We start from the raw sequence: 19,726 nt of genomic DNA, 5'->3' as shown, positions 1-19,726 counted from the left end.
TATGCCTCGCACTTTCAAAACGCCGAAACGCACGGGATGCCTGTTGCTCAATGGAATGGCAATTGGTCTGAACATCACTCGCAGACTAGAAATAAAATATATAATTATATTTAGACAGACGCCTTTAGCAATACCAGGCGCTTTAAAAGAGTAATTGAGAGCAAATGTACCCAAGGCTGCTCACGCGGTTACCTTTTTTTTTCTCGGAAAAGGCAAAGTCATTGTTAAAATTAGGAAGGGTTAAAAATATGCGCCTGGAGACGCCCACCGCATTTTTGGAAATATGTGCTTTTGGTGTTATGTTTTGCTACCAGTCGTAGGGCGCGATTGCTGCGTCATAGTGTTAAAAAGAGAAAAAAATGCTACTTCATTCGTGCTGCGTGGTTGAGTGCAGAGCGAATTTGAGATCAAAGCAAACTTTCAGCACAGAGCAGCAGAAAGGAAGTTACGATTCAGTGCTCAAAATGCGGGCACAGAAAGGGGGGGCGCGGGGGGGGGGGGGGGGGGGGGGGCTTGCTTTGATTAGCCTGTTGTTGCTTTCAATTTCTACGACCTACGGAGGGAAGTGCCTGAGAATAAACAAGGGGAGCTCAACGAACTCAAGAGGTCGGTGAGCGCTGGAGACATCTATTCACACTCCTGCGCGCTTCGGCTCTGCATTCCAGCTGGGATTAAATACATTATCCTCGTGTTGAAATCGGTAAGAGAATTGTAGAACGCAACTGAGCAATACCTCATAGCCAGTGTTTCGCACTGTTATATAAACGTTATACGCGATCAGACAGGCAGCGCTGTCAAAATGTACAGTTTTCAACTTTCGAAATACGCGCGCAAGCAAAAGCAGCCGGATGTTTACAAAGAACTGTGATCAGCTATTGGTCGGCGCAAACGCAGGCCGCGTTCGCGGCCGACTTCCGCCAGCTCCCCGTCTCACTTCCTGCCGGTGGCTAAAATACTCGCCTAGGGACCAAAAGTACCTACACTCTTCAATAAGTCTGGACTGTAGTTCAGTCTCATCGGTTCGAGCAAGAGCCCGGCGGCCGCCGGGAAACCCAGTCTTTATAGATTTGGATAAGACTAGACTCGGTCTTAAGACAGGACTATACCTTCACGTTCGTGCAAGCGGGCCCAGATGGGGGACATCGCCGCTTTATAGAGAGCGGGGATAGCCTCGCTGTTCTGCAATGGTATACAGTATTCCTTGTCCAAGTGCGAGGAAGTGTGTGTATGTGTGCGCGTTTGTGCGTGAGGTCCTGGTAGAACAGTTGGGCGGAGCCAAGGAAGCTATGGTCGGAGCCAAAAGAAACGGCTCAGTGCTCATTGGACGTTTGGGAAGCTGCGCGTTCTACAGTTGGACTGAAAAGGGATTTTAGGCAGCCAACGAGGGCTGCTTCAGGATGAATCGCCTGTGCTCTCAATTCATTAAAGGCTATCTCGCTCCCTTTGACGTGCTTGCACGTTTGCATTAAGGTAAATATGTAAAATAAATCTTCAGTTTCTTTTCTCCTAACAACCCCTGCCGCCGTCTGCTTTCCTCAACGCTTTGCGGTGAAGTCCTATAGGCCCCGGTCCTCCGATCATATCAGCTTATGGACGGACAATTTTCCGTGACAGTAGTTGTTTCACATAACGGGTGCATCTTTAGGTGCAAAAGCGGCCGATGTTCTCTAACGCGCTGCGCCGAGATGCAGTCATATCTTTAACGCTTCCTCCGCTGCCGCAAGCGTGTATAGTTCGAAACTGCACCGACTACGTTGGCCATCTTGCCTGCCCCTTTCTGCGCTGTTAAAGAAAAAAAAAAGCAGAAAGCATGCGACGAACAAAAAAGGAGATGGGGGGGATGTGGTCTATCTACCGCTTCCACCGCGGCGGCACGCATCACCCGACCTTGGATATCGGTCTCGGATGGCGTTGTGGAATTGTGTTGACGGAGAACGCCACCCCGGCGAATGGTGTAGCCGCCGCGGCCACAGGTGCAGGTCGCTGGCGCCACGACGTCGCCTCGCTGCTGCGGCAGATACTGTTGCTGGGCACGCTCGGGTAACAAGCTGGGACTCCTTGGGCGAACAGCGGGATACAAGATGTTTATACATCACTAAAGAGACACTGCCACCGTGCACGGCCATTGCACCCCTGTGGACCTACCAAGGCATTCCAGCTCTCATTTCAAGGTATTCATACATCTGCTCATAGTGTTTCGTGTTTAGGGCTCCGCATAAGTCTTGGAATATGAACGCAGCACGAATTAAAAGTGACATTGCTTCGAGAAAGCTGCAACTTATTTCTAAGGAAGCCAGAAAAAGCGAAGTAAGGAAAAAATTTCTCGTACTGGTTGACGCCAATACCTTGCCACCAGTAGGGCATATGCAATGCAAAGACTGCAAACGCTTCTTGACCAACGATGGAGGCAAAACAGGGACATCCCATAAGAGTCGTCACAAATGCAAGTCAACGCCAGAGTGTGCTGCCATTACTTCTTTCTTCAGTGAAAAAAATAAATAAATAAACAGGTGTTCCTGCCACTGTGAAAGAAAACTTGATTGACAACATGTGTCCGTTGGTGCGCGAAAGACATGAGGACATTCGACGTCGTATGTGAAGATGGATTTTTGAAGGTTGTCTATGAACTGATCTCTGTCGGTGCGTGGTATGGCAGCGTGTCATAAAAAAATGTGCTTCCACAGCCTACAACTGAGTCCCGTAATGTTAGTGAAGTGGCCCAGCGTGAAGCATCGAAGCTGCAATGGAGAAAGGTCGGTGTTGCTTCGCCGTGGGCTGATGATTATAAGAAGGTTTCGTACATTACTGCAACTGCCCACTACGTCGATGATAGCTGGAAGCTGAAACGCCTGGTGTTTTTCACAGGCGACTTTCCTCCCGAGGAAAAGGCAGGCGAGAAAATTCGGAAATAACTTCTGCGCCGGAACGCGGAGATTGGTTCTGACGAAGCCCTCTTAATTCTGTTTGCCACTGACCAGGGCGCCAATATTATCAGTGCCCTCCGCCCTTACACAAGAATGAGTTGCAGCGCTCACATCGTGAACACTGTACTCAGGATGCCTATCTTTCTGAAGATCTACCCGAGCTGCGCGAGCAAATGAAGAAAGTGAAGGATGCCGTCACTTTTTTAAAGCAAAGTGGCCTCGTAAGACAGCTTCCCCACACCGTGTGCCAGGAAGTGAGCACGAGATGGAATGCAAAGCTTGCAATGATAAGATCAGTTCTGACCCAATACGAGAGCATTGAAACCTTGCTTGAATCGAGAGAGAACTCCCTGATGGAGGATGTCAGCAAGGCGACATTGACGGACATTGCTGACTTCCTTGAGCCGTTCGAAGAGGCAACAGATAATCAGCCAACATTGCCACTTGTTCTTCTTTACTTTGTGAAGCTGAAGAAACACTTTGCATCTTCTACAACCAACTCACAAATGGCCATTCTGTAGAGGAGAGCAACGGAGGTTTTTGAAAGTAAAATGCAGCCCGGGGAACTCCATAAAATTGCAACACTGCAACATTACAACGCTGTTTGCGAGAAAGTGAGGCAAGCGCTTGTGGATATGCCATCACTTTCTGCAGGAGAAAAAACTACCAGCAACCAATCATCATGTGCGAAGCGACAAATGCTGATGGATGAGTTTCAGGAGTGGCACGACACCGTCGAAACTCAAGCTGATGAACACGAGCTGGGCAGCTACCTTCATGACGCTGACACATACAACAATGACAGCGTGCTGCAGTGGTGGAAGACTCATCCCGAAAAGTTTCCAGGCCTTTCTCTCCCGGCCAAAAAGGTTCTGTGCATACCAGCCACAAGTGCCAGCAGCGAAAGGAACTTTAGTGCCGCTGGTTTCATGTTTCATGAACGAATAACCTGCTTTCGGCCACCTGGACAACCTTTTGTTTTTGAACAAAAACCTGTAACTTGTAAGTATTTAAAAGCCACATGCGTGTTATTTGGTGCTTTGCCCTCGCTTGAGAGATAAAGCATAGACATAAGATTATGTAAACTTTTACTGACGACTCTTCATTTCAGAGAGCTAGCATTATCATAGATTATTTAAAAATTGTTGTGACGGCGTCCGTTATTTATGTCTTATTTTTTTATTCCTTTCGGAAATAGTATTCCTCCTCTTCACAATAGGCGAAAAGTGTCGCGCTTGTCATTTACGCACTTGCTCATTCACAGGAAATTTGGAATTTTTTCCACTGACTATCAAAGCCCCTGGAAACTCGTGTTAGACTCGCCATCATAAGTTTTCTTCTTCCTATTATTTTGCTCGCACAAACACATTCAAATTTTCTTATTTTGCCCGAACCATTTCAGCAAGGAACAACTTACCAGAAAGTGTTCTACAAAGTGAAAACTTTGACGAGGCATTGTTGGAATACCAGGTGGTCGAAATTACTCCGTAGCCCTCCACTACGGCTCCTCTTTCTCTCTTTCCACTTTCATTCCCACCTCCCTCCCTTCCCTTACGGCGCGGTTCGGGTGTCCACAGAGCAAGTGTGACAGTTACTGCGCCTTTCCTTTCCTGTGAACCAATTTAACTTTAACTTTATTTTTTCTTTTCTGTTATTATTGTTTGTGCTTATGTGCGTTTTGAGTGTGTGTTCTCATCACAAATCTTTCTGTAACACACCCCAGTTGTGATTATATTTGTGTGATAGTTGTATGTATTATTTACTTTTCCCCTGCTTGGGGCCGAACATTTTGTCTGCAGTAATGTAAAAATAAATAAATAAATAAAGGTAGAGTGCTGGGTTGAAAACAAAAGTTCGCGCCGGTGAAGGCAAAGCAAGGGGCACATCTCAACAAACACACACGCACGCACAGTGTAGAATAGTAGCCTGCACATGCCTTTAGCTCGTCTTCTCGATCTCACGTCATTAACTCGCGTTTGTTCCCTGACAAACATCTTCTTACCTCTTGACGTTATGCCTGCTATTTTCTTTTTTCCAGCTGGCTGCACTGTCCTCATCTCGATCCTTTTCCACATATTCCGTGTTTCTGGACGCCAAATCGCAACACATGTTATAGTTTAAGGAACGAAAAAGCTGCCCCGAACGGGACTTGTCAGGCAACGCTGCAGCCTCGGCGTCAGATGAGAGCAATTCAGTCGGCGTGCACTGCGCGTTGCCGGCCGCGTTGCCAGTCGCAAGCATCCTTGTTACACGTTCGCATGAGTTAAAAGCAACTTCGCGAGGCTGCATTGGGCTTTACTGCAATACGTTCGGGAAAGTGGGCCAGAAGTCCATTCAGCTTAAAAAAAAAAAAAAATAAAAGAAAAAAAAAAGGCTGAGAGCGTCATACATAGAAGAATTACTTTTGAAAACGAATTCGGCTTGGTTTATAGTGTTTAACATGCCACAGCGACTAAGGCTATGAGACGCTGTAGTGAAGAGACCCAGAAAGTTCGACCACTTGGGGTTCTTTCACGTGCACTGACATCGCGCAGCACACGGGCGCCTTGCTTTTCGCATCCATCAAAAAGCGGCCGCCACGGCCGGGATTCGGTCCCGCATCCCTGGGCGCAGTAGTCGAGCGCCTTAACCACGTACTGCAACACCACGGAGGGTCTGAAAACGAATTCAACTGCCTTACCAAATACTATCCGGAAAATAGCACAAAAATAATAAAATTATACTTCAAATTATTGATCCCAAAAATTAATATTGTACTACAGTTATTATCGAAAAGTAATACAGTTCTCTCAAATTACTTTCAGGTCTTGATGTATAAACAAAAACGAAGAAACGGCTTGAACGGAACTACAGCCAGCCTCGAGATGTCCCGACAGAAGCATTCTTTCGCCTTCCCTCCAATTTTGTCAGCCAACCATGCAGGCACCACACTGCCCTAGCCGGCGCAACCTAGTCAGTGCCACAAAGCGCTGCGCAGTGCTGACACTGAAGAACTCCGTCCCTCTTCGGCGGCCCTTCGGAAGAGGTCAGTTCTCATTTTCGCCCCTTCACGCTGGTCCTTTACGCTGACCCAAGACTGCCGCGCTTCGTGCCTACTCTCGAGGCCCCAGCCGGGCGTACGTTGAATTGTTTATAAACAGTAAAATTGCACTTAGTATACGCAGTTTCCAAAGAAATTTGCTACGAGATTACTGAAATGAAGTAATTGATAACATTACTAACTATACCAGAGTAAATTATACATTACCAGTTACCAGACAAAGTAATGAAATCATAGTTATTCAACTGCTGCTATCTCTGCAGAGTGTAGTGTTTCCATTTTTAAAGTTATAAAGGTGTTTTTTTATTGAGATTCGTACTAACAAAATATTTTGGCTTTACCGATGCGGATTATAGCACTCGGGTTTCGGGGCCTGTGTCGGGCCTGTCCACCTAGCAGGCCGGGCCGGGTAGATCAGAGCTTCTTCGGGTCCGGGCCGGGTCCAGGCCTAGATTTAAGTATCGGATTTAAGTATTTAATGCCCGTGCAGTGCTCTAGTTCCTGCGACCGCGACCTTCTCGATTTAGAAAAACACGCCGCGTTCGTCCGCATTTCTTACATTTTCGTGTGGTAGGTATGCAGAGTTTGGGTATATTAGCAAGTTGTGCTACTGTCGGTGCTGTACGACGAACTAAGAGGTTTCTAACAGCAAACGCGTGTCCGATTTCTCTCCGCCGTCCTTGGCGCAAAATTAAGACGCGCATGTATCGAAGCGGCGCTCGATACCCGCACTTTGAGGTTTGTGATTAACGGCCGCGATGATACAAAGAGTGCTGGGACACGTACGTTTGCGCGGGTAACATGTAAACCTCTATGCGTATTCCTAACCGACCGCACCCTTTTGTCGCGCCTGCCTTCCGAATCGTGAATTTACTGCCGACGCTGTTTCTGGAAGAAAGGGGGTTAAAACTGGCTACAAGAAATTATGCAGTGAAATCTGAAAACTCTCCACACATCACATTTTGAATTTTACAAAAAACTGACGTTTCGGAGCCGGCTCGGCTGCCTTCTGCACCAAGCCCCGCATCATGCACTCCTGAAGAAGGAGGAGAGCCGGCTCCGAAACGTCGGGTTTTTATAAAATTAAAAATGTGATGGTTGGAGAATTTTCAAGTTTCACTGAGTTATCAACCCAACCACAGAGGCAAATCTGTCGAAATGTTTAGCTTTCAAGACATGACCCAACACATCTTAAAAGCTTGCAGTTGTGCATCCTCCGTGCATTACGAACAGCTTAATCTGAAGTTTTTCAAATAACTGCACAACGAACTATAGCTGTTCGTGCACAGTGTACACGGTGTTGTTACCTGCGGAATGAAAACTGATCGACACGAAGGAAATGACCTGACATCCAGGAGTTCTAGGAATATGAACACCCGCTTTTAGTAGGTATCTCTGATTGATGAACAGCGGCTCAACTTGAAATGCTTTGCGGCCGCGGTCGAAGGGTATAGTCATTGTAACCGTCACGCTTCCTTCGGTGGCGGACGAAGGCTGTTGCAACGCGCGTCTTTCTTTCTCTCTTCTTCTCTTTCGTCCACAATATCTCCTCTGTCCGCACGAGGCAGCGGAGGTGCGGCGCAAACAACAACAAATTCTTAGCATTTTATCGCTTTCCTTATAATTCGACATTTTTTCCTTGAAAAAAAAAAAAAAAAGTAAACCCGCGTTAATGTTAAGTGAGAGAGGCGAGGCATGTTGTAATATCCGATTTCTTGCGAGAGCGTATCCTTTACTACTCCAAGTACATCTATTAATTTACTGCCCGAATGCAGCTCCTGGCACACCAACACACACACAAAAAAAAAGAAAAACCGCGTGAACATATTTTCGCGCTTATTGCTCGAGAAGCTGTACAGCTGAACTGACGAGTAGCTGTGCCCAGCAAGCTGTACCCAGCAAGCTGTGCACAGCGCGAAAAGTTGTGCCCAGCAAGCTGAAAGCTTTCTGCCGGCGACACCGCGGTTAATGGCAGGCTTGTACAAGTTTAGGAATTCATTTTCGTTACACTCTTTTAGTAACTTATTCAGCAATGTAAAATATTAGCCTAGAATTGATTCAGCTACATGCTGGCTGTGGATGCCGGTGCAGTATTTGGCTGATCCTCCTTGTTTGCATTCATGTCTGTCTTTGTGCTTCCTTGATGTCACCGTGTGTCGGCAATGAGGCTAGCTGGCCCTGCTCGCACTTCGCCTGGATCCCACAAGGACAAAATTGAGACAACTGAAAAACTAGGCTGGAGTGGCCGGATAATACGAAATAAGCTTTTTTTTAGCGTGTGACTGGTTTCGGAGATATTAAGGTGCGGTTGTTTTCTCTTTTCTTCCAACGAAGTTATTTGCCAATAGGAAGATACTTGAGCGAAGACAGGGGAATCTTGTTGAGCACTGGTAAATGGGTTTTATATACAGAAGACTATTTACAATGACTATATACAACTCGGCGTGATGTCTCACCGGCCGCACCGTGAACCCACTCCAAGGCTACTCGGGAGAACGATCCGCGTGCTCGGCTCCGGTCGAGACCAAAATCTCCTTCTACGTCCTTTGGTTCAACTGGTTTTAAGGCCGCTACCGCTCGTCTGTGCTCTACCCTCTCCCGCAGCCTCTTCGAAGGTCTGCAAAAAGTGAGCCACCTCATCCATTTTTCGCCTTTTCGAAGCTTTACGTATTTATTGGCTTCTTGATTTAAACCAGCTGGTTTCAGTTGGTCACCAACCTGAAGCTCCATAAGGCTCTCAAAAGACTTCACGCCGCGTGCGTCTACGTAAAAGTTCGCGTAGCTGCGCAGACGCGTCGTGAACGCTTTCCAAGTCTCGCCTGTGCGTTTGGGAGCTGATTGAAATTGTCTTTGATATTCGGCTGCAGACAGCCTTAGCTCTTCCAGCACAATTTTCTTCAGCATCTCGTGATCGCGGTGCTGAGCGGGCATGAGTCGCGTTGACAGGTACTGCACCCTCTGCGCAATAAACGGCAAAACAATCTGTGCCCTAAACCCTCTCGGCACTCCGTACGCCTCCAGCGAGCTCTCTATGCATTCGAACCAGATGGGTACTTCCGCAACTATGGGGAATTCAGCTTAATTCCTCAATGCCATCCGGCTGCCTTGTGGTTCTCCTTCTTCGCATCATCACGTGTGCGCCTTGTGGCGGGACCATGAAGTCGAGCGAGCTCTAGTTTAGGTTCCAAAGCTTTGCTCCGCTCTTCCGGCCGCCATTTTCAGATTATATTCCATTTGCCTTTCAGAGAGACGTGTGTGGGACCCATCACTGTTGCCCTCCCCACCCTCGTTATCCACCGCCGCGGTGCCAATGTAATAAATAGAATGATGGTTTAGTTAACCAATCTAAATCAATAATTAAGATATAGGGAGAAAAATGAGCATGATAGCTACTGCTACCACCCCGTTTCAAAGGGGACGCTCCTATATTCCATCCATCCATCCATGCTCCTCCGCTACAGCTGTCCACGCACAAGGGAAACGCGCGCTCGCTCTTAACTCCGTCCGCGTCAGTTCCAACTGGTAGGCCATAACATTTCGCCCCTCATGGTTTATACAAAGGCCATAATCAGCATCGAAAATTTATCGCGTACGAGAAATAATATACAGTCAACAATCCGTTCAGGCGCGCGCGCGCCTTCGTCACTGCGGCCGTGCACGGTCGAATGAAGCTTCAGGTACACTTCAACATTTTTTTTCCCCTAAGTTTTGCACAAAAATAAATTCACCAGGCTATGCAATGCGCCTTTCAATGTTGTAAGCAGGTGTTGCGCGACTTGACGGTAGTGCATGGTGAACTGTTGGGTGGAGATTCTGTCAACTGCTACCGTTTTCGTTTAGATCAAAAGAGGCACCGGCAAAAATTCATGGCGCGTCTCAGATTCAGAGTAAAGAACAAACATGTACTCATATAGTTAAAATTTCACTTGTCTAGTGGAGTGGGCTATTGTAGCTTCGTTCAAAACAATTGTTGAAAGACAGGAGATGTATATGTCCTCTCGTGACTACTTTTGATCAAGGAAATGGGCATAAACAGTTAAGCAGATTCGAGAACATTTGTGTGTAGTAGGTGGACGGCAGCTTTTTCGAAAAAAAAAATAAAAAATAAAAGCTTGTCCAATAGGGCAACAAGCTTTGGTTTCAAATAATTCAGTCCACTAGAATATTGCCCTGGTAGAAGAGAGTACTTACATGGGGCTGCTTCTTTCGCTAGTTTCAAGATGAATAGCGCAAGCGTCACACCCGAAGTTGATTACCTTAATATATCCATCGACGTAAGCTAAACCGGAATATGTGGCAGTGGGAAATGGGATGACAGGAGATGCCATCACTTACTTCAGTTGTTTCGTTACTGATTGCAGCACAGTAGAAATGATTTTTTTTTTTTTTTGTCATCGACGAAGGTGCCTTGATTTTGCTCTCAGAGGAAACGTCCATGTAGTCAAGTGCCGCTAGCTGTTGCGGCCCTCGCATCTAGTGTTCCTGTATATGCTCCCGCAGGGAGGAACACTACTCGCATCTAGCATATGTCGCTTCCTTCCGCTCATTAGCCTTACTTTCCCGAAGAGAGCCTCAGTGGGTCGCTATATAGGGCTTGAAATGTGCCCATAGTGAGAGTGTCCTTCTTTAACGCTTTAAAAGTATCTTGCATACTTTCCATATAGCAAGTGAACTCATTTGTAAGTAGTCACTGCAATCACCTTTATCATTTATTGGCCTCTTTTTACCACTTCCAGCACAAGTGGTGTCATGAATATCAAACCATTGTTTATTGTTTTCATAATAAGCTTAAAATGATGTAAACATTTCAGCAAAACAACGTTTATTTGCAAATTAAAATATGTTCTTAATACAACACATTGGCTAATATATAAATTTAAATAACATTTGTAACTCAACCCTACAACATTTACTTTGACTGTTATACTCATACTTTATATCATGCAAAATTTACTTTACATTTTTATGAAATTATTTTCATCTTTGGTGCTACATGGATGATTTCGCATCTAGCGCTGAAAGACGGTTTTGCTGTTGCAGACGAGTTGCTGTCATGTTAGCCTTGAAGAAGCCTCGATGGGATCACTGTTCATAGTTTTTTTTTTTTTTTTATTCCTATTCTTGTACAGGCTTGGTAAAATTCGTATTAAAATGGACAAAAGTGGCTACCATGCCGCAATCTGTTTTTTTTATATAAAGGCTCCGTTCACGTGTGTAGTACGCTGACGACATGCCGCTGTAGCATCTACCTTCTGTGTTCTTTCATTTCAGGGTCGCACTCCCTACCGAATCCGCAAGCGACAGCGCGAAACCAGGCAAAAGCCACCCGCCGCCGCTGACGCACACGCGGAGCGAACAGTGAGCAGGTCGCGCTCCTTGCCGCAGCGGAGAGCGTAATTACTCAAGGAAAACGTTCCCATTGTTCCCGCGGCGATTGAGAAGGCCGCAAGAAAGAGCGCGCGCTCTCCCACGAGACCGGCCGCGAATGGTGTTAGCGGTGGCGTTAGCTGAGAGACTAGCGGCATCTACCGACAAGAGGACGAAATGACAGCGGAGCCAATAGAGGGAGTATCGTCGAAAGGCGAAGAGAGGGCACGGGAGATGGAGAGCGTTCGTGACGGACGGACGTAACATCGGATTGAATTGTGTAACCTGTTCTAATCCAGTTCAATCTTCATTAAATTTCGTTTCTTTGTGAACATCGATCGTGTTATCATGAGCTGCAAAGGCTGACATGGCGACGAGGGCGTTTCTGAACGAACCCAGCGCGGATAGGGTGGCTAGAAGGGAGAGGTGGCGCCAGCGCCGGCGTATCCGCCCAGAAAGCGCGATCCTCTGGTTCATGCGCTGCCGCGAAGGCCGCGGTGGCGCTGCGGTCAGCTTGGCAATGGAGTCACGCGATCGCGCGCGTGTGCAGGTTCGCGCGCGGTGTATGGACGGTGCGGCAGCGTTCCTGTTTGTTCGCGGCTGCCAGCATGATCTCTCGTTTATGGCCAGATGTGTTGCGCTGCTGACATTTTAATATGAGGGCCTAACTTCGCCGAACAGATGATGAACTCCAGCGCAAAAAAAAAAAAAAAAATCACAGTATGTCCCTCCCAAGCAAAATTATCAAATTTTATGTTCTTACCAGGCAGCACTTCTATGTTAAGGCGCAGAACTGTAAGCGCAACGCTAAGCAGGGAAGAATGAAAGTGCCGAAACTTAAGAGGGTGCTCTAAGTTGCATATTTATTCAAGGTCGAATGTAGTATTTTTTTTTTATTTAGCGGGAAGAGATATCCTTGCTCCCCATTTCTTAGTGCCAATTAAGCGATGCATGCAGTGTTGATAATCAATGTTTAATGTTTTTTTTTCTTTCTAATTACACAGAAGCATGTGTAAATGTATCTGTTATTTTGAATTACCCTGAATGTTATTATGAGCAGTACATTGCTATTACTACGATATGCAATAAATGCTTGCTATGCTTTGTTTTGCTTGTTTGGATCCCCAATCACATTTTTTAAGCGTAATGCTGATGCTTCGTATCCTTGAAACTGAAGGAGGTGGAAAACATCGACCAAAGAACAGCCAACCTTTTTTCTTTCATTTATTACCCCTTTTAATTTTCTTCTTACATATTATTTTATGCCTTGGGGCAAACAACGTTGTGGGAAAAAAATGCGACCGCACGGAGCCGAAACATTCTTCCATCCTCATTCTTTTGAAAGAGTGCGTTGTTGGGCGAGTCGGTCAGACATATCTTCAAGGTATACTGCGCGCACACAAAACAAGGAGGAGAAAGGTACACAACAATTAAGCGCAGGTGTTGCGCTTGTTGTGTACCAAATTTCTCGTCTTTGTTTTGTGTGTGGGCAGTATACCTTGAAGACTCATTATCTTGGTCTGTCTTCTACTTACGACATGCACTATCTCGATCCGACGGGACTCATTCAAGACCCTCCAATTCCTGGAACTGAAAGGATAGATACGCCCGTATTCTACGCACCAGAAGTATTGGAGTACCAACCGATCGATTTTAATCGTTTTGTTTGTTGGGTTTCATGTGCCAAAATTACTCGGGCTATGAGAGACACCGTAGTGGAGGACTCCGGAATTTCGACCACCTGGAGTTCTTCGCCTTGCTTTTCGCCTCCAGAGAAAAGCGGTCGCCGTGGCCGGGATGCGATCCCTCGTCCTTGGGCACAACAGTCGAACGCCCTAACCACTGCACCACCATGGCTTAAAATTGAATTCTGTCAGCCGTAATCAGGTTCGACTAGAGTTTAATGAGCTAAACCATTACCTGCAACATCACTGAAAGGCCGACGCGTTGCACGCACGGCGGGCATACGTATGTTCAAGTACCGTGGCTGAAGGCGAGCGGCGCGTACCATGCATCGCACATCGCACTACGGCCAACAGCGCCACCTACACCCGGCTTGAAATGGAGGAGCGGCTTCCGTCCGCCGTTGGCGTCACCTCCCCCTTCTAGCCACCATAGCGCGGACAAGCGACCACAAACTATCGTCAACGGCAAGCATCGCCACGTGCAATAGCGCCACGAAGACTCAAAGGCTGACATGGTGACTAAGACCTTTAATAAACTCAGCGCGGATAAGCAGTCAGAAAATACGATTCAGCAAAGGCTGGAATGAAGACGTCACGTGCTTCAAACCTGCGTTAAAGCTGAACGAGGTAAACGACATCGAACGGAACGATGTATTTTGTCCGACCTTTTTCAAACGTGCGGACCACACTCCGTTCTTCTGGATGAAAATAAAAACCATGCTACAGGACCTCCGCGCAAGCGAAATAATACTCACAGTCTTTACGACGGCGAGACCACAGCCGGTGAGCCCCGAAGCAACCTCAGTCACATTCCCGAACGTCAACACGCTGGCCACGAACACGACACCATCACACAGCCTCAGTCCTAACACTCCGGCCAGCACGGCGGCACCTCCGCAACTGAAACTGGGCTAGACGAATCGTTGCGTCACCCACTCCAGACCCAATAAACTCTCAGGAAAGAGTCACATGATCATTCGTCCGTTGCTGGGTTGTTGCTATGCGAGAAAGAAGGCAGTGATGGCGTCTTAACCGTCTTCGCACTAGCCATGGAGGAAGGAAAAAACTTAGGAGAGGCCCTGGCGTCATTTTTTTGAAGCCGGCGCGGCGCCGCGACCGGATGCTGCAACGTCCCTCCTCCTCCTTTACCCTCCGCCTTCTCTTTCTCCGCGACGCTCACGTACCTAGGGTGCCTAGGGCCCTTAGGAACGCTGCTGCTAGTGAGCGTTGAAGTGCCGGCTAGTTGGTAATACATTTTGGAATAACAGCGCGAAGGACAAGGACGAAGATCAGGACACAAAACACAGCGGTGACTGACAACTGATTTTATTTACAGTAGTTTGCAAGTATATATACATGGCTTGAAGCGTGACAGAAAAAACAGATAAAACAGATGCAATGCGCATGCCGAAACCAAAGCCAATTATCTTCAAGCCATGTATACATACTTGCCAACCTCTGGAAATAAAATCAGTTGTCAGTCAGCGCTGTGTTTTGTGTCCTTCTGATCTTCGTCCTCGTCCTTCGCGCTGTTATTCGAAAATGTTGCTAGTGGTTCGAGTTTTCATAGGCAACCTGCAATGGAGTTTGCTGAGACACGTGGCTTTACCTGCAGGTTGACAGGAGCTAATACTGAGGCGGCGCAGAAGCGGACGCCGTATATGTTGCGGCCGCTGTGTTCCTTCTGCGTTCGCGTTTTGTTATCCCAGTGATTTACTCATTTAATGACTTCAGTGGTCTCGTGCGATGCTTCGACTACTACGGATGTGAACAAGAATAAAAATAAGCGCAGGGGCGGCGAGAAACACTGCCACAATAGCGAAGGAAACTTAAACGTACCGCTTGCTGGAACAACCTGGGGAGAATGATGAGAGAAGGGGATAGTGGCTGTGAGAAAGTAATGTAACTGAAATTCGTTTTGTTATGGGGCCAATGGCGTACAGACGCCAAGGAGCTAAAATAAGATGACTGCCCGTTGAGCGGAGGAAACTGTATAAACTTCTGACTCGGGATGTCGCACGCTGGTTGGTGCAGTCTCCCCAGTACGCGCTCCGCGCTGTAAAATCTGGCGTGTACTGGTATATGCTGTGTAAGATCGAGTGGCATTGTTCTTTTAAAGGACGTAACGTTCAGAAAAGCAACAAAGCCGCGCAGCCGCAGCATCGAATTTTAGCCCCATGTCATCAGAGGCGAAATAACAAAAAATATGTTCGTGGATCTGTGAACCGGATTTCTAATGCGGTGTTTATTCGGAACCACGAAGCCAAAATATGTTCAAAACTTCCAATTACATATTTGAATAAGCATATTTATCTGTACATTGGTTCTTAAGGTGCTGAAAAGGTCGAAAGGCGGTGTGTGGAGGCTGATACCGCTGAGCACGGAACTTCGTTCTATCATTCCGCGCCAAACATTTCTTGCTCCGACTGCTCAAGAGTTTCTTGTCCGATAGACCGTTCCATCATTAGTAGCAACAGTAAAAAATCCTAATTCTTAACGACCTCATTTACGAAACCTTTGCCGTTGAGTGCCAACATTACCCGCCGGCTTCCCCCAAGCTTGGAGTACGGAGATATAAAATGCATGCCAGTTGTTGTTGTTAAGAGCTTTATTTTTCTACCGATGTAGGAGGCCCCCTACTCCCCGCTTTCGGCACGCGCAGTTTTCGTTGATGACGCACGCTACAATCGCACAGTGCTTGGCATCGCCACGACATCCGTAGCGGGTACCGCACCATGCCTCCTGCAACTTCCGCAGCACTGTCGAAAGGTGCACCACGAACAAAAGTGTTCGTCATGGTGTCAACTGTACACTGTAAAGCAAAACCTCGAGGAAATTATTATGCTACTGAAATCAAACAGCAAGAATAAAAAAAGAACAAATGGCGATCAATCTCTTCTCACTGTTCTCTCTGCACTTTCAATGTTTCGGTATGAGGTGTGAACGCAATAGGTAAATAAAAAGCTACGTTTACAAACTTTTCTATTCATTTCATCATTTCTTAATTCATCATTACATATCCGACTGAGGCCCTGAGACAATAAATTTCGTTACATAAAAAAAATAACCTACGTTCACGCGAAATTCAAAGTTGTGCACGCGGGTGTTCCGTCGCGAGCGACGCGCACTTCGCGCTGACATCGACACCGTTCATGTTCTAAACATGACCATTCTCGAACAGGCGGTGTCCTTTCACCAGTATTGGTTTTCGGAAGTAGCTCTGAAGACATTCGATTGCTTTAAACAGCAGAAAATGAGAGCCGAGATGCTTCCTGCCGTACAACGCGAACGCAACCCGACCGCGCCGGCGACCTCAGATTATTCGGCGCCGCCGTTGGCGGCGCTTAATGCTGTGCTCCACTAGCGCGGCCTGGCCACTGCAAGTTGCCTATAGCAACAGCGTCGCCGTTGCTAATGGCCCGACTTGGCTAACCCCTTGGAGGAAGGAAACAACTTAGGAGAGATCCTTGCCATTCCCAATGCATTGGAGAAAGTGTTGCGGAAGTGAGGTCAAAATTTAGGGTTAGCCAAGTCGGGCCATTAGCAACGGCGACGCTGGTGCTATGAAAACTCGGGCCACTAGCAACAGCGTTGCTAAGGGCCCTAGGTACCTGAGCGTCGCGGAGAAAGAGAATGCGGAGGGTAAAGGAGGAGGAGAGACGTTGCAGCGTCCGGTCACGGCGCGGCCGAGCCGGCTTCAAAAAAATGACGTCAGGGCCTCTCCTAAGCTTTCCTTCCTCCATGGCTAACCCTAAATTTTGACGTCACTTCAGCCACACTTTCTCTAATGCATTGGGAATGGCAAGGGCCTCTCCTAAGTTGTTTCCTTCCTCCATGGCACTGACCCATGCAAGAATTTCGTCTACGTAGACCCATGATTCCGCTTAGATGCAGTCGTGTTTCATATCGGCGAAGTAATGATACTTGGCGGTTGCCAAGGCTTCTGGCACGACTCCACCAGGCGTTGTGGGGAGATGCGGAAAGGAGTGCGGCATTTTGAAACGTTCCGTCGAGTTCTGCCGAGAAGGTGCACACGTCCGAGCGGGCGGAGGTTTTCAATCCTTCGTGCTCGGGAGCCGTCGTTCTGTTGCTCACGGACCGCGCGCGTCTGCAGGGTGTTACGACCGTGCATCCGCATTGGCGCGCTCTATTGTTCGCCTGTGGGCATGAATAAGTGCTGTGGATATGTGGTGATGGTCCAATGGCTCTAAGTGAGCCTGTTTCCAGGAATCCTGTTTTGTAAGCCTGTTTTGCTTTGTGGACACCCTGCAAATGCCAAATTGACCCTGTCAAGAGACCGTCTGGAAAAACACAAAGAAACGTCCCCCTGCGGGAAATGCAGGAAGTGCTTTCTTTCTTTTGTTCACCCTTCCAGTCGAGAAGCCCTATCGTCCAGTGAGGAATGCCTACTTTCCAAAGGAGACGACAGAGTGACATGTCCGCTGACGTGCAGGACAAGAAAGGAGCATGACGCATACAGCCATTAAGTGATTTCCCAGGAATGCAGGAAAGATTTGCAATCGTCGAAAACGAACAATGCTGGGAGCGTATGCGGCGCCCACGTGCACTTGGGTTTCTGAGAAGTAAACCCACTTGTCAGAACCAGCCTGTGGTTTCTTTGCTGAAGAATAGAAATGTACCTCCTCTCCTCGCCGTTCCCAAGCTTTTCCCGCCAACAAGTGATCACGCCCAACGAATTAATGCCGGACCAGTCAGTGCTTCAGACCATCAGTGCAGTGATGTGTTCGATTGGATGCCGATATCTGAGGGGCGTGCCCTGGATTTGGTTGGTCAGCATCTTCAGAGAGGGGCTGGACATAGGGGGTTTTAAGGACGCTGCAGAGCACGAAATGTCGCTCTGGGCCCTGGGTAAACGGCTCATCCAGTCGCTTCTCGCTATGAACTCTTAACGCTTGCCATTTTGCTGATGTACCCTTCTTTTTCATGTAAATAATCATGTAAATAAGTTTTCTCAAAGTGCCATTAAACCTGCTTGTATATATTTTACCAACTACGAAGATTCAATCTTTCGTCAACCCCGAGTCTCGACACGCTACCAAGTGAAGGCCGGGTCGACTTAGTCCCAGCGTCACGACAACTGGTGACCAGCGTTGGGATCTGAATCTACAAGCCACAACATCTGATGACTGGAGGTGGGATCTGGATCTACAAGCTACAACATCTTGTGATCGGAGGTGGCATCTCAAGCAACAAGCAGGAGCAACAATCGGCCAACAAGAAAGCAGCTCGGAACATCGATCGCATGTGTGGATGAGTGCTTGGCTTTTCTTCTGATGTGGACCAGGTTCTAGAACAGGGTTAGATTTTAGAACTGGTAAAAAGTGTTGAAACGCCTTTAGGTTTGGTAGTTTGCACTGTTGTTTTGGAAGTAGCCGACACTCGGAGCGATCATGGACCTACAAAAGCTGCAGAAACCGGACCTGTTGCTATTGTGTGAGGAATTGGGAATTGATACAAGTGGTTTGGCACGAAAACCCTTGATTATAAAGGCAATCACTGATCTGGGAACCGATGATGAGGAGCTCAGTGAAGCATGGAACCTCATCGGGCAAAAAAAGGAACAGCTCAGACAGCAGAAAGAGCGGGAAAAAGAGGAAAGGGAGCGCAAACGTCAGAGGGAAAAAGAGGAAAGGGAGCGTGAACTTGAGAGGGAAAAAGAGGAAAGGGAGCATGAACGTGAGAAGCTTGAAAGAGAAGCAAAAAAGCTGGACCAAGAAATTGAGCTCCGGAAATTAGAACTAGAGTTGAGCAAGAGGTCGGGCGATTGTCCCCAGCTAGCGGTACCTCGTCTCAACAAGGAGGCAGATTTCAAGATGTCAAAGTACATGCAGCCATATGTGATATCAGGGGATATCGGTCTGTATCTGGCTAACTTTGAGCGAACCTGCGAAAAACTGTCCTTCCAGCGAGACACTTGGTCTCAGAGATTATTGACGGTTCTGCCCTGCGAGGCAGCGGAGGTTGTCGCGCGGCTAAGCAAGGAGGACGCGGACAACTACGAGAAGGTCAAAGCTTGCCTTCTGAGAAAGTATAGGCTTAGCGCCGAGGCGTTCAGACAACGTTTTCGGAACGCTACTAAGTCCAGGGACGAGAGTTACCCTGAATTCCTGTACAATTTAAGAGTTAATTTGGGCGAGTGGCTAAAGAGCACAGATTCCTACAGTGATAGGGACGCTGTAGTCGAGCGAATTCTTTTGGAGCAGTTTTATAACTGCCTCCCAGAAAAAGAAAGAAATTGGTTACAGGACCGAGGCGAAATTAAGTCGGCAACTGAAGCTGCCGAACTCATTGAGGAGTATGCTTCGCGCCGACAATTCAGCAACCCAGCAGTGGATAGGCCCCGCAATCCCAAGTTCAGTGTGAATAACCGTCAGAAAAGGCACTTTGATAGATTTGCAAACGAAGAAAGGAAGGCTTCTTCAGGCAAACGCCCTAGAAAGGACGGCAGTGAGAAAAATGGGGAAGTGACCAACGCGCAGAACACAAAGAACAAGCTTGGGGCTAGGAAGCCGCTCACATGCTTTAGGTGTAATGAACAGGGTCACATTGCCGTCAACTGCCGGAAAGAAAAGTTTGCTTTCTCGTATGTCAGTGACTGCGATGAAAATATGCAGCTTTTGGAACCCTACCTGCATGACCTAGTAGTCAACGGGAAGCCTTGCAAGGTACTGCGCGATTCGGCCGCAACG

At 47.5% G+C, this 19,726-nt stretch overlaps 1 long non-coding RNA gene across 1 annotated transcript in view; it reads right to left on the bottom strand.

Annotated features, from left to right (window-relative positions):
* The window catches only part of LOC146187651 (uncharacterized), a 100,498-nt gene extending 86,665 nt beyond the window's left edge, over nucleotides 1-13,833 (bottom strand). The window contains exon 1 of the long non-coding RNA XR_014707382.1: nucleotides 13,772-13,833. This is a non-coding gene — a long non-coding RNA (uncharacterized LOC146187651). The remainder of the gene's footprint in view (nucleotides 1-13,771) is intronic.
* Nucleotides 13,834-19,726: the final 5,893 nt, after the last annotated feature.

Source organism: Amblyomma maculatum, chromosome 5 (genome assembly GCF_055883805.1).
Source record: "Amblyomma maculatum isolate TAMU_Amacu chromosome 5, ASM5588380v1, whole genome shotgun sequence".
NCBI classification, from domain to species: domain Eukaryota; kingdom Metazoa; phylum Arthropoda; class Arachnida; order Ixodida; family Ixodidae; genus Amblyomma; species Amblyomma maculatum.
Note: the sequence above shows the minus strand (reverse complement) of the source record. Positions and strands in the feature narration are given on the sequence as shown.